The following is a 15648-nucleotide window of genomic DNA, read 5'->3' on the forward strand; positions in this document are numbered from 1 at the left end:
GTTCAAGCCGCCATCTTGGGCCCTGCACCACGAGGCCGCGTGGCCTCGCCCCGACCCTAACCCCGGGCCTGGCCGGCCCCGACATCCCGGCACCACCATCCACCCGGGAGGTGAGCGGACCACTTGGCAGGTCAATGGGAGGACGAAGTGTCAAGAGCTCTTCCCCCGCCAGGTGCCGATCGCCTCCAGCTCCCCCAGGCGCTGGCTCCACCCCCTGCTGGGTGTCTGGACACCTTCATCCCGGGCCCTCCGACCTCCAAATGCGAGGGTCCAGACATCAAAGGGCGCCTGCCCTATAACTGGGGCAACTCCGGAGCAGGAAGGCAGTTGTATCCTGGAGTCGAGAGACACAGAGAGAACTCAGCCTTGACGGACTACTGGCACTGCCGTAGCCCGCTCTTGTGAACCATCGTCCTGCCTGCTGGCGCTGCCGCGGCCTTCTACAACATCCATCCTCGTCGGGACCTGCTGGCGCTGCCGCGGCCCGTTGTAACGACCATCCTCACCGGGACCTGCTGGCGCTGCCGCGGACCGTACATCGACCATCTTTCCGGGACCTGCTGGCGCTGCCGCGGCCCGTTGTAACGACCATCCTCACCGGGACCTGCTGGCGCTGCCACGGACCGTACATCGACCATCTTTCCGGGACCTGCTGGCGCTGCCGCGGCCCGTACCAACTAAGCTCGAGGATTGTGAGCTAATCATCATCTCATCCAAACTACCTGACTGGTAGACAGACTGTCCAACTAACCCTTACCCTGCTTTGAGAGACTTGAATCGAGGGGACCCCTGAGTCCAGACCTCCTTGTACCATTCAACCGTACCTTAAGAAGTGCTTATAAAGAACACTGAACCTTATCCGTGTGTGGTATCTGTCTGTGGGGGGGAAGTTACTTGTCTGTACGATCGCTGGAGACGGCTCTCCCCGGAGACCTCTCCTCCTGACCCCGGCCGACCCTCCCGGTCCGTCTATCCTTTCTAACATTGGTGGCCAGCGGCGCGATCCGAATCAACGCGTAATCGTACAGAGAGTAGCTCACCCCACGACAACAACACGATGTCAGCCAAAGATAGCAACTCCACCGAGAAATTCCAAATGGATAAATTAGAAGAATACAACCACCGCGAACTGAGACAATTCTGCATAGAACTTGGCATTGCTACCACCGGCCTGAGTACCAAAGATGATCTAAAACACGCCCTAGAGTCGTGGACAGAAACTGGGGTCGCCGGACCCTCCGACCAAAGCAGCATCACACCAGAGGGGAACGCCACGGCTCCCGAGGAGCGGGGAACGGGCCTCTCGCAGGAGGAGATCCGAGAAAGAGAAAGAACCAGATTGCACGAGTTGGAAATGGCACGACTCAAGATGGATGGGGAACTCAAGTTAGCTGAACAGAAACTCAACCTCGAGCACATGCGGCTCCGAGATGAACGAGAAGAGAAGCAGAGACAGAGAGAGCTGGAGGAGAAAAAAATAACGCTCGAGCACGAGCGCAAACTGGCGGAAATAGAACTTCGGAAACAGAATAAAGAACTGGGGGTGCCTGAGCGACCACACACCCCGGGGCCAATCGAGAAAAAAGTCCACATCCCCAAGGATGTTGTCCGCGAGTATGTCCGAGAAGACGACATACAACAGTGGTTTAAAGCCTACGAGATCGCCATGACCTCCCACCGGATCGACCGGAGTGATTGGGGAGCCGGACTCTGGGGGAGGTTTATCAACGAGGGGCGCGATGCCCTACTGCAGCTCCCAGATCACCAAATGTCGTCCTACGACCACATGAAGGCTGCCCTCCTCACCCGCTACGGCCTCACACCCGAGATGTACCGCCAGAGGTTCAGAGATTGCACCCGGATCCCAGGTACAACTTGGGTGGAATACGTGAACTATTTCAGCCGTGCCTTCGAGGGTTGGATAAAGGGGAGCCAGGTCACCACCTACGAACAACTCTTTAACCTGATGGTATGGGAGCACCTGTCGAACAACTGCTTCGTCGAGCTCAGGCAGCACCTCCTCGACAGTAAGCTGACTGACCCCCGGCAGCTCGCCGCCGAAGCTGACCGATGGGAAAGCACCCGAGTGGGCCGGAGGGGGCCACACGAACAGAACAGAAACAACCAAGGCCAGCACCGTCCTCGGGGAGGAGGAGGGGGCCAGGGGCGAGGGAGAGACGCCTTGCCCGCAACACCCGTGGCCAGCACCCCGGCTCCGGCCGGTCGGGGCAACCCCCCGTGGCGTCCTGGGGTCCGAGCCAACGTCACGTGCCACCGATGCCAGCGAGTCGGCCACTACGACAATGACCCGAGCTGCCCGCAGAACCAAACACCCAAGCCCCGCCAGGTAGCTGCCGCCGCCCTGGGGGAAGAGCGATCATTGGAGGAACCAGAGGAGTATGAACCGGCCCAGCAAGAGTGGGAACCGGCCGCCATGGTCCTGGCATGCTTAGGGGGAAGAGACATGGTCCCGCGGGCTCCCCTACCCGCTAACACCAGGAAATACGGTCAGTGGGTGACCATTAATGGACAGCGAGCCGAGGCCTTGCGCGACACAGGCGCCAGTGTGACGGCCGTCCGCTGTCACCTGGTGAAGCCCGAGCAGATCCTGCCGAACATTCTCTGCCCCGTCCGCTCGGCAGACAACTCTGAAAGTATGTGTCAAATGGCCTGCGTTCCATTCGAATGGGGAGGGGTCTCCGGCCTGTTGAAGGTGACGGTCCGGGACGATGCCCCCGTGGACTGCCTCCTGGGGAATGACCTCGAGAGTTCCCCGTGGGCCACCGTTGAGAGAAGAGAGCACCTGGGGATGCTGGGCCTCCCGGACTGGGCCTGCGTAACCACCCGGTCCATGGCCGCCCGTGCCGTCCCTCGATCAGAAGAACCAGAATGGCCAGCACCTCCGCCCCCAGTCGCCCCAGCAGAAGACAACGACGAGGCCAGCCTCCCAGACCCGACGGCCGAAGGGGACGCGCAACCCCAGGACCTTCCTGACCTGGCTCAGTGGCGTCAAGAGGGGGGGCCCACCCAAGCACAGTTCCGCCAGGAACTAAAGACCTGTCCCTCCCTCGAGGGACTCCGCCAACAAGCCAGCGCCCAGAACGCAGGGGACTCCACCGGAACTCACTGGGTCTACTGGGATAACGACCTGCTATACAGCGAGCAAAGAATCGCCGAGCTGGGGGCCGGTCGAGTACTGGTGGTACCTCTCCGCTTCAGAGACTTTCTGCTCAACCTGGCCCATGATGTCCCCCTGGCTGGACACCTGGGCCAAGATAAAACGTACAGCCGCCTAGTGACCCACTTTTTCTGGCCGAAGATGAGGAACGACGTCCTGAACCACTGCCGATCTTGCCCCACATGCCAAGCCAGCGGGAAGAGTGGTCGGAAGCTGAAAGCCCCTCTGCAACCCTTCCCTGTGGTCACCACCCCGTTCGAGAGGGTGGGGATAGACATCGTGGGGCCTCTGGACCCCCGCACGGCACAAGGACACAGGTTCATCTTAGTACTGGTGGACCATGCCACCCGCTACCCCGAGGCGGTGCCCCTACGGACCGTGACAGCTCCGGTGGTTGGCCGGGCCCTAATGGGGATCTTCTCCCGGGTAGGCTTCCCCCGAGAAGTCGTCAGCGACCGAGGCACGAACTTTATATCCAAATACATGAAGTCCCTCTGGCAACAATGCGGGGTCACCTACAGATTCACGACCCCCTATCACCCCCAAGGGAACGGACTAGTGGAGCGTTTTAACCGCACCCTCAAGGGGATGATTGGGGGATTGGAAGAGCCCCTCCGTCGCCAGTGGGATGTACTACTCCCGTGCCTCCTCTTCGCCTACCGCGAAGTTCCCCAGAAGTCCCTCGGTTTTAGCCCTTTCGAACTCCTGTACGGGCACCCTGTGCGAGGGCCCCTCAGCCTAGTAAAAGAAGGTTGGGAGATGGCCCCCCTAAAGACCCCTCCAGACGTCTTCAAATACCTCCTGGCCCTACGCAATCAGACCCGGCGCTTCAGAGAGATGGCCAAGGCGAACCTCGAGGCCAGCCAGGAGGACATGAAGAAGTGGTATGATCACAATGCCTCCTCCGTTGAGTTCGAGCCTGGACAACAAGTATGGGTGATGTCCCCCACCGAACCATGTGCCTTGCAAGATAAGTGGACGGGGCCCTTCAAAGTGGTCGAGCGCAAAAGCCCCGTCACTTACCTCATCGACCTGGGGACCTCCCAGAACCCCCTTCGGGTCCTCCACACCAACCGACTCAAACCACACTTTGTGCGCTCAGAACTCAGCCTCCTGATGGCTACGGACAGTGGGGCAGAGGAAGACTCCGAACCCCTCCCGGATCTTCTGAAGACTCAGGAGAATGACGGCTCCGTGGACGGGGTCCGGCTCTCTGACGCCCTCACTTCGGAGCAACGCCAGGGCTGCCGGAACCTCCTGCTGCAGTTCGCTACCCTGTTCTCCCTCACCCCCGGGGTCACCCCTTGGTGTTTGCACGACGTGGACACCGGGGACAGTCCCCCTGTCCAACACCGGGCCTACCGCGTACCAGATCGGGTACGGGCCTGCATACAGGAGGAGGTGGCCAAGATGCTCACAATCGGGGTCATCGAGCCCTCGGACAGTCCCTGGGCCAGTCCGGTTGTATTGGTCCCCAAAGCCGCTGCCCCCGGCACCGCACCTGAACTGAGATTCTGCGTCGACTACCGGGGCTTGAACGCTGTCACCCGGACCGACGCTCATCCGATCCCCCGAGCAGACGAGCTGATCGACCGGCTGGGGGCCGCCCGCTACCTCAGTATCTTCGACCTAACAGCGGGCTACTGGCAGATCGGCCTCACACCCAGGGCTCAGGAACGGTCAGCCTTCTCTACCCCCGATGGCCACCACCAATTCAAGGTCATGCCCTTCGGCATGAAGAATGCCCCCGCCACGTTTCAACGCCTCGTGAACCAGGTCTTGGCGGGGCTCGAAGAGTTCTGCGCTGCCTACCTGGACGATATCGGTGTGTACAGCCACCACTGGCCCGACCACCTCCGTCACCTCCAAGAAGTCCTACAGGCCCTCCAGCGGGCCGGCCTCACAATTAAGGCCGGCAAGTGCCAAATTGGCCAAGGGTCTGTGACCTACCTTGGGCACCAAGTGGGAAGCGGGCTGGTGGCCCCGCTACAACTTAAGATTGCTGCCATCCAGTCCTGGCAGACCCCCGTCACCCAGACCGAGGTCCGAGCCTTCTTGGGGCTCACCGGCTACTACCGGCGGTTCGTGAAGGACTACGGCAGCATCGTGGGGCCCCTCACGGGTCTCACGTCCAAGAACCAGCCGAAGCGGAATAACTGGACCCCCGATTGTCAAGCGGCCTTCGAGAAGCTGAAGGCCGCTCTATGCACCGCCCCCGTGCTCCAGGCCCCCAATTACAGTCGGGAATTCATGGTACAGACCGACGCCTCCGACCACGGCATCGGAGCCGTCCTTTCTCAGTTAAACCCCGAAGGTCATGACCAACCGGTGGCCTTCATCAGTCGACGTCTCCTGGCCCGAGAACAGCGCTGGAGCACCATCGAGAGGGAGGCCTTCTCAGTGGTGTGGGCCCTCAAAAAGCTCCGGCCCTATCTCTTCGGTACCCACTTCCGGGTACAAACCGACCATCGACCCCTGCAGTGGCTGATGCAGATGCGGGGGGAGAACCCAAAACTCTTGCGCTGGTCCATTTCCCTGCAGGGAATGGACTTCACTGTGGAGCACCGACCAGGCCAAGACCACGCCAATGCGGATGGCCTGTCCCGCTTTTTCCGCCTCGACGAAGAGAGTCCCCAAGGAGATGGGTGACTCTCCCCGCCTGCAGCTGGGGGGGACGCATGTTGGACAGGCCACACAAAGGGCTTGCTCCCTCCCCGCACGACAGGGCCCGAGCTCCGGCCCACCAGGCATAACCCACGAAAAGCACCCGTACCCCGTCCCCCGACGGATCTTCTGCCCCGGACCTCTACTCATCACGGGGCCCAGCCCCACCGGCTCCCCCGGCCGGTTCAAGCCGCCATCTTGGGCCCTGCACCACGAGGCCGCGTGGCCTCGCCCCGACCCTAACCCCGGGCCTGACCGGCCCCGACATCCCGGCACCACCATCCACCCGGGAGGTGAGCGGACCACTTGGCAGGTCAATGGGAGGACGAAGTGTCAAGAGCTCTTCCCCCGCCAGGTGCCGATCGCCTCCAGCTCCCCCAGGCGCTGGCCCCACCCCCTGCTGGGTGTCTGGACACCTTCATCCCGGGCCCTCCGACCTCCAAGTGCGAGGGTCCGGACATCAAAGAGCGCCTGCCCTATAACTGGGGCAACTCCGGAGCAGGAAGGCAGTTGTATCCTGGAGTCGAGAGACACCGAGAGAACTCAGCCTTGACGGACTACTGGCGCTACCGTAGCCCGCTCTTGTGAACCATCGTCCTGCCTGCTGGCGCTGCCGCGGCCTTCTACAACATCCATCCTCGTCGGGACCTGCTGGCGCTGCCGCGGCCCGTTGTAACGACCATCCTCACCGGGACCTGCTGGCGCTGCCGCGGACCGTACATCGACCATCTTTCCGGGACCTGCTGGCGCTGCCGCGGCCCGTTGTAACGACCATCCTCACCGGGACCTGCTGGCGCTGCCGCGGACCGTACATCGACCATCTTTCCGGGACCTGCTGGCGCTGCCGCGGCCCGCACCAACTGAGCTCGAGGATTGTGAGCTAATCATCATCTCATCCAAACTACCTGACTGGTAGACAGACTGTCCCGCTACCCCTTACCCTGCTTTGAGAGACTGGAATCGAGGGGACCCCTGAGTCCAGTCCTCCTTGTACCATTCAACCGTACCTTAAGAAGTGCTTATAAAGAACACTGAACCTTATCCGTGTGTGGTATCTGTCTGTGGGGGGGAAGTTACTTGTCTGTACGATCGCTGGAGACGGCTCTCCCCGGAGACCTCTCCTCCTGACCCCGGCCGACCCTCCCGGTCCGTCTATCCTTTCTAACAATCGCCGAGCTGGGGGCCGGTCGAGTACTGGTGGTACCTCTCCGCTTCAGAGACTTTCTGCTCAACCTGGCCCACGATGTCCCCCTGGCTGGACACCTGGGCCAAGATAAAACGTACAGCCGCCTAGTGACCCACTTTTTCTGGCCGAAGATGAGGAACGACGTCCTGAACCACTGCCGATCTTGCCCCACATGCCAAGCCAGCGGGAAGAGTGGTCGGAAGCTGAAAGCCCCTCTGCAACCCTTCCCTGTGGTCACCACCCCGTTCGAGAGGGTGGGGATAGACATCGTGGGGCCTCTGGACTAGGCCTGGGTGGTAAATTCCGTTCCGCTCGCGGAATTTGCGGAATTCGCGTAATTTCGCGTTCCGCGTAGAACGCGAAATTGCTCAAAAGTCTGCTTTCCGCGATTTCGCAACATTTTTGCTTGTTCGCGTTCTCAAAATGCGTGTTCGCGAGATATTTCTCCCCGAGCACGCAAACAGCAATTGTGAACAGGAAAACAGCATCGCGAACAAGCAATTCCGCGTGTTCGCGGAATTTCTGCGTGTTCGCGGAGATTTTTTACCGTTTCGCGGAGATTTGCGTAACGCAATTACGCAAATTCCGCCCACCCCTACTCTGGACCCCCGCACGGCACAAGGACACAGGTTCATCTTAGTACTGGTGGACCATGCCACCCGCTACCCCGAGGCGGTGCCCCTACGGACCGTGACAGCTCCGGTGGTTGGCCGGGCCCTAATGGGGATCTTCTCCCGGGTAGGCTTCCCCCGAGAAGTCGTCAGCGACCGAGGCACGAACTTTATATCCAAATACATGAAGTCCCTCTGGCAACAATGCGGGGTCACCTACAGATTCACGACACCCTATCACCCCCAAGGGAACGGACTAGTGGAGCGTTTTAACCGCACCCTCAAGGGGATGATAGGGGGATTGGAAGAGCCCCTCCATCGCCAGTGGGATGTACTACTCCCGTGCCTCCTCTTCGCCTACCGCGAAGTTCCCCAGAAGTCCCTCGGTTTTAGCCCTTTCGAACTCCTGTACGGGCACCCTGTGCGAGGGCCCCTCAGCCTAGTAAAAGAAGGTTGGGAGATGGCCCCTCTAAAAACCCCTCCAGACGTCTTCAAATACCCCCTGGCCCTACGCAATCAGACCCGGCGCTTCAGAGAGATGGCCAAGGCGAACCTCGAGGCCAGCCAGGAGGACATGAAGAAGTGGTATGATCACAATGCCTCCTCCGTTGAGTTCGAGCCTGGACAACAAGTATGGGTGATGTCCCCCACCGAACCATGTGCCTTGCAAGATAAGTGGACGGGGCCCTTCAAAGTGGTCGAGCGCAAAAGCCCCGTCACTTACCTCATCGACCTGGGGACCTCCCGGAACCCCCTTCGGGTCCTCCACACCAACCGACTCAAACCACACTTTGTGCGCTCAGAACTCAGCCTCCTGATGGCTACGGACAGTGGGGCAGAGGAAGACTCCGAACCCCTCCCGGATCTTCTGAAGGCTCAGGAGAATGACGGCTCCGTGGACGGGGTCCGGCTCTCTGACGCCCTCACTTCGGAGCAACGCCAGGGCTGCCGGAACCTCCTGCTGCAGTTCGCTACCCTGTTCTCCCTCACCCCCGGGGTCACCCCTTGGTGTTTGCACGACGTGGACACCGGGGACAGTCCCCCTGTCCGACACCGGGCCTACCGCGTACCAGATCGGGTACGGGCCTGCATACAGGAGGAGGTGGCCAAGATGCTCACAATCGGGGTCATCGAGCCCTCGGACAGTCCCTGGGCCAGTCCGGTTGTATTGGTCCCCAAAGCCGCTGCCCCCGGCACCGCACCTGAACTGAGATTCTGCGTCGACTACCGGGGCTTGAACGCTGTCACCCGGACCGACGCTCATCCGATCCCCCGAGCAGACGAGCTGATCGACCGGCTGGGGGCCGCCCGCTACCTCAGTATCTTCGACCTAACAGCGGGCTACTGGCAGATCGGCCTCACACCCAGGGCTCAGGAACGGTCAGCCTTCTCTACCCCCGATGGCCACTACCAATTCAAGGTCATGCCCTTCGGCATGAAGAATGCCCCCGCCACGTTTCAACGCCTCGTGAACCAGGTCTTGGCGGGGCTCGAAGAGTTCAGCGCTGCCTACCTGGACGATATCGCTGTATACAGCCGCCACTGGCCCGACCACCTCCGTCACCTCCAAGAGGTCCTACAGGCCCTCCAGCGGGCCGGCCTCACAATTAAGGCCGGCAAGTGCCAAATTGGCCAAGGGTCTGTGACCTACCTTGGGCACCAAGTGGGAAGCGGGCTGGTGGCCCCGCTACAACTTAAGATTGCTGCCATCCAGTCCTGGGAGCCCCCCGTCACCCAGACCGAGGTCCGAGCCTTCTTGGGGCTCACCGGCTACTACCGGCGGTTCGTGAAGGACTACGGCAGCATCGTGGGGCCCCTCACGGGTCTCACGTCCAAGAACCAACCGAAGCGGATTAACTGGACCCCCGATTGTCAAGCGGCCTTCGAGAAGCTGAAGGCCGCCCTGTGCACCGCCCCTGTGCTCCAGGCCCCCGATTACGGTCGGAAATTCGTGGTACAGACCGACGCCTCCGACCACGGCATCGGAGCCGTCCTTTCTCAGTTAAACCCCGAAGGTCATGACCAGCCGGTGGCCTTCATCAGTCGACGTCTCCTGGCCCGAGAACAGCGCTGGAGCACCATCGAGAGGGAGGCCTTCGCAGTGGTGTGGGCCCTCAAAAAGCTCCGGCCCAATCTCTTCGGTACCCACTTCCGGGTACAAACCGACCATCGACCCCTGCAGTGGCTGATGCAGATGCGGGGGGAGAACCCAAAACTCTTGCGCTGGTCCATTTCCCTGCAGGGAATGGACTTCACTGTGGAGCACCGACCAGGCCAAGACCACGCCAACGCGGATGGCCTGTCCCGCTTTTTCCGCCTCGACGAAGAGAGTCCCCAAGGAGATGGGTGACTCTCCCCGCCTTCAGCTGGGGGGGACGCATGTTGGACAGGCCACACGAAGGGCTTGCTCCCTCCCCGCACGACAGGGCCCGAGCTCCGGCCCACCAGGCATAATCCACGAAAAGCACCTGTACCCCGTCTCCCGACGGATCTTCTGCCCTCGGACCTCTACTCATCACGGGGCCCAGCCCCACCGGCTCCCCCGGCCGGTTCAAGCCGCCATCTTGGGCCCTGCACCACGAGGCCGCGTGGCCTCGCCCCGACCCTAACCCCGGGCCTGGCCGGCCCCGACATCCCGGCACCACCATCCACCCGGGAGGTGAGCGGACCACTTGGCAGGTCAATGGGAGGACGAAGTGTCAAGAGCTCTTCCCCCGCCAGGTGCCGATCGCCTCCAGCTCCCCCAGGCGCTGGCTCCACCCCCTGCTGGGTGTCTGGACACCTTCATCCCGGGCCCTCCGACCTCCAAGTGCGAGGGTCCGGACATCAAAGGGCGCCTGCCCTATAACTGGGGCAACTCCGGAGCAGGAAGGCAGTTGTATCCTGGAGTCGAGAGACACCGAGAGAACTCAGCCTTGACGGACTACTGGCGCTGCCGTAGCCCGCTCTTGTGAACCATCGTCCTGCCTGCTGGCGCTGCCGCGGCCTTCTACAACATCCATCCTCGTCGGGACCTGCTGGCGCTGCCGCGGCCCGTTGTAACGACCATCCTCACCGGGACCTGCTGGCGCTGCCGCGGACCGTACATCGACCATCTTTCCGGGACCTGCTGGCGCTGCCGCGGCCCGTTGTAACGACCATCCTCACCGGGACCTGCTGGCGCTGCCGCGGACCGTACATCGACCATCTTTCCGGGACCTGCTGGCGCTGCCGCGGCCCGTACCAACTAAGCTCGAGGATTGTGAGCTAATCATCATCTCATCCAAACTACCTGACTGGTAGACAGACTGTCCGGCTAACCCTTACCCTGCTTTGAGAGACTTGAATCGAGGGGACCCCTGAGTCCAGACCTCCTTGTACCATTCAACCGTACCTTAAGAAGTGCTTATAAAGAACACTGAACCTTATCCGTGTGTGGTATCTGTCTGTGGGGGGGAAGTTACTTGTCTGTACGATCGCTGGAGACGGCTCTAACCGGAGACCTCTCCTCCTGACCCCGGCCGACCCTCCCGGTCCGTCTATCCTTTCTAACAGTAGGGGTGGGTGCAGAGTCCCCCCAGCAGTGCCGAAACATAGGAGGGGTGGGTGCAGAGTCCCCCCAGCAGTGCCCAGACAAAGGAGGGGTGGGTGCCTATCACTCCCAGCAGTGCCCAGACACAGGAGGGGTGGGTGCCTATCACTCCCAGCAGTGCCCAGACATATGAGGGGTGGGTGCAGAGTCCCCCCAGCAGTGCCCAGACATATGAGGGATGGGTGCCTGTCACTCCCAGCAGTGCCCACACATAGGAGGGGTGGGTGCAGAGTCCTCTCAGCAGTGCCCAGACATAGGAGGGGTGGGTGCCTATCACTCCCAGCAGTGCCCAGACATAGGAGGGGTGGGTGCAGAGTCCCCCCAGCAGTGCCCAGACATAGGATGAGTGGGTGCAGAGTCCCCCCAGCAGTGCCCAGACACAAGAGGGGCGGGTGCCTATCACACCCAGCAGTGCCCAGACATATGAGGGGTGGGTGCAGAGTCCCCCCAGCAGTGCCCAGACATATGAGGGGTGGGTGCCCATCACTCCCAGCAGTGCCCACACATAGGAGAGGTGGGTGCAGAGTCCTCCCAGCAGTGCCCACACATAGGAGGGGTGGGTGCCTATCACTCCCAGCAGTGCCCAGACATAGGAGGGGTGGGTGCAGAGTCCCCCCAGCAGTGCCCAGACATAGGAGGGGTGGGTGCAGAGTCCCCCCAGCAGTGCCCAGACTTAGGAGGGGTGGGTGCCTATCACTCCCAGCAGTGCCCAGACATAGGAGGGGTGGGTGCCTATCACTCCCAGCAGTGCCCACACACAGGAGGGGTGGGTGCCTATCACTCCCAGCAGTGCCCAGACATATGAGGGGTGGGTGCAGAGTCCCCCCAGCAGTGCCCAGACTTAGGAGGGGTGGGTGCCTATCACTCCCAGCAGTGCCCAGACACAGGAGGGGTGGGTGCAGAGTCCTCCCAGCAGTGCCCACACATAGGAGGGGTGTGTGCCTATCACTCCTAGCAGTGCCCAGACATAGGAGGGGTGGGTGCAGAGTCCCCCCAGCAGTGCCCAGACATACGAGGGGTGGTTGCCTATCACTCCCAGCAGTGCCCAGACATAGGATGGGTGGGTGCAGAGTCCCCCCAGCAGTGCCCATACATAGGAGGGGTGGGTGCAGAGTCCCCCCAGCAGTGCCCAGACATAGGAGGGGTGGGTGCAGAGTCCTCCCAGCAGTGCCCAGACATATGAGGGGTGGGTGCCTATCACTCCCAGCAGTGCCCATACATAGGAGGGGTGGGTGCAGAGTCCTCCCAGCAGTGCCCAGAAATATGAGGGGTGGGTGCCTATCACTCCCAGCAGTGCCCAGACATAGGAGGGGTGGGTGCAGAGTCCCCCCAACAGTGCCCATACATAGGAGGGGTGGGTGCAGAGTCCTCCCAGCAGTGCCCTGACATAGGAGGGGTGGGGGTGGGTGCAGAGTGCCCCCAGCAGTGCCCACACATAGGAGGGGTGGGTGCAGAGTCCTCCCAGCAGTGCCCAGACATATGAGGTGTGGGTGCCTATCACTCCCAGCTGTGCCCACACATAGGAGGGGTGGGTGCAGAGTCCTCCCAGCAGTGCCCACACATAGGAGGGGTGGGTGCAGAGTCCCCCCAGCAGTGCCCAGACACAGGAGGGGTGGGTGCCTATCACTCCCAGCAGTGGCCAGACATATGAGGGGTGGGTGCCTATCACTCCCAGCAGTGCCCAGACATATGAGGGGTGGGTGCAGAGTCCCCCCAGCAGTGCCCAGACATATGAGGGGTGGGTGCCTATCATGCCCAGCAGTGCCCACACATAGGAGGGGTGGGTGCAGAGTCCTCCCAGCAGTGCCCAGACATAGGAGGGGTGGGTGCCTATCACTCCCAGCAGTGCCCAGACATAGGAGGGGTGGGTGCAGAGTCCCCCAGCAGTGCCCACACATAGGAGGGGTGGGTGCAGAGTCCTCCCAGCAGTGCCCAGACATAGGAGGGGTGGGTGCCTATCACTCCCAGCAGTGCCCAGACATAGGAGGGGTGGGTGCAGAGTCCCCCCAGCAGTGCCCAGACATAGGAGGGGTGGATGCAGAGTCCCCCCAGCAGTGCCCCGACACAGGAGGGGTGGGTGCCTATCACTCCTAGCAGTGCCCAGACATATGAGGGGTGGGTGCAGGTTCCCCCCAGCAGTACCCAGACATATGAGGGGTGGGTGCCTATCACTCCCAGCAGTGCCCACATATAGGAGGGGTGCGTGCAGAGTCCTCCCAGCAGTGCCCAGACATATGAGGGGTGGGTGCCTATCACTCCCACCAGTGCCCAGATATAGGAGGGGTGGGTGCAGAGTCCCCCCAGCAGTGCCCACACATAGGAGGGGTGAGTGCAGAGTCCCCCCAGCAGTGCCGAGACATAGGAGGGGTGGGTGCAGAGTCCCCCCAGCAGTGCCCAGACATAGGAGGGGTGGGTGCCTATCACTCCCAGCAGTGCCCAGACACAGGAGGGGTGGGTGCCTATCACTCCAAGCAGTGCCCAGACATATGAGGGGTGGGTGCAGAGTCCCCCCAGCAGTGCCCAGACATATGAGGGGTGGGTGCCTGTCACTCCCAGCAGTGCCCACACATAGGAGGGGTGGGTGCAGAGTCCTCCCAGCAGTGCCCAGACATAGGAGGGGTGGGTGCAGAGTCCCCCCAGCAGTGCCCAGACATAGGATGAGTGGGTGCAGAGTCCCCCCAGCAGTGCCCAGACACAGGAGGGGTGGGTGCCTATCACTCCCAGCAGTGCCCAGACATTTGAGGGGTGGGTGCAGAGTCCCCCCAGCAGTGCCCAGACATATGAGGGGTGGGTGCCCATCACTCCCAGCAGTGCCCACACATAGGAGGGGTGGGTGCAGAGTCCTCCCAGCAGTGCCCACACATAGGAGGGGTGGGTGCCTATCACTCCCAGCAGTGCCCAGACATAGGAGGGGTGGGTGCAGAGTCCCCCCAGCAGTGCCCAGACATAGGAGGGGTGGGTGCAGAGTCCCCCCAGCAGTGCCCCGACACAGGAGGGGTGGGTGCCTATCACTCCTAGCAGTGCCCAGACATATGAGGGGTGGGTGCAGGTTCCCCCCAGCAGTGCCCAGACATATGAGGGGTGGGTGCCTATCACTCCCAGCAGTGCCCACACATAGGAGGGGTGGGTGCAGAGTCCTCCCAGCAGTGCCCAGACATATGAGGGGTGGGTGCCTATCACTCCCAGCAGTGCCCAGATATAGGAGGGGTGGGTGCAGAGTCCCCCCAGCAGTGCCCACACATAGGAGGGGTGGGTGCAGAGTCCCCCCAGCAGTGCCGAGAAATAGGAGGGGTGGGTGCAGAGTCCCCCCAGCAGTGCCCAGACATAGGAGGGGTGGGTGCCTATCACTCCCAGCAGTGCCCAGACATATGAGGGGTGGGTGCAGAGTCCCCCCAGCAGTGCCCAGACATATGAGGGGTGGGTGCCTGTCACTCCCAGCAGTGCCCACACATAGGAGGGGTGGGTGCAGAGTCCTCCCAGCAGTGCCCAGACATAGGAGGGGTGGGTGCCTATCACTCCCAGCAGTGCCCAGACACAGGAGGGGTGGGTGCCTATCACTCCTAGCAGTGCCCAGACATATGAGGGGTGGGTGCAGCGTCCCCCCAGCAGTGCCCAGACATATGAGGGGTGGGTGCCTATCACTCCCAGCAGTGCCCAGACATAGGTGGGGTGGGTGCAGAGTCCTCCCAGCAGTGCCCACACATAGGAGGGGTGGGTGCAGAGTCCCCCCAACAGTGCCCATACATAGGAGGGGTGGGTGCAGAGTCCTCCCAGCAGTGCCCTGACATAGGAGGGGTGGGGGTGGGTGCAGAGTGCCCCCAGCAGTGCCCACACATAGGAGGGGTGGGTGCAGAGTCCTCCCAGCAGTGCCCAGACATATGAGGTGTGGGTGCCTATCACTCCCAGCTGTGCCCACACATAGGAGGGGTGGGTGCAGAGTCCTCCCAGCAGTGCCCACACATAGGAGGGGTGGGTGCAGAGTCCCCCCAGCAGTGCCCAGACACAGGAGGGGTGGGTGCCTATCACTCCCAGCAGTGGCCAGACATATGAGGGGTGGGTGCCTATCACTCCCAGCAGTGCCCAGACATATGAGGGGTGGGTGCAGAGTCCCCCCAGCAGTGCCCAGACATATGAGGGGTGGGTGCCTGTTGGACAGGCCACACGAAGGGCTTGCTCCCTCCCCGCACGACAGGGCCCGAGCTCTGGCCCACCAGGCATAATCCACGAAAAGCACCTGTACCCCGTCTCCCGACGGATCTTCTGCCCTCGGACCTCTACTCATCACGGGGCCCCGCCCCACCGGCTCCCCCGGCCGGTTCAAGCCGCCATCTTGGGCCCTGCACCACGAGGCCGCGTGGCCTCGCCCTGACCCTAACCCCGGGCCTGGCCGGCCCCGACATCCCGGCACCACCATCCACCCGGGAGGTGAGCGGACCAC

This window comes from Triturus cristatus, chromosome 7, assembly GCF_964204655.1.
Source record: "Triturus cristatus chromosome 7, aTriCri1.1, whole genome shotgun sequence".
In the NCBI taxonomy this organism is placed as follows: domain Eukaryota; kingdom Metazoa; phylum Chordata; class Amphibia; order Caudata; family Salamandridae; genus Triturus; species Triturus cristatus.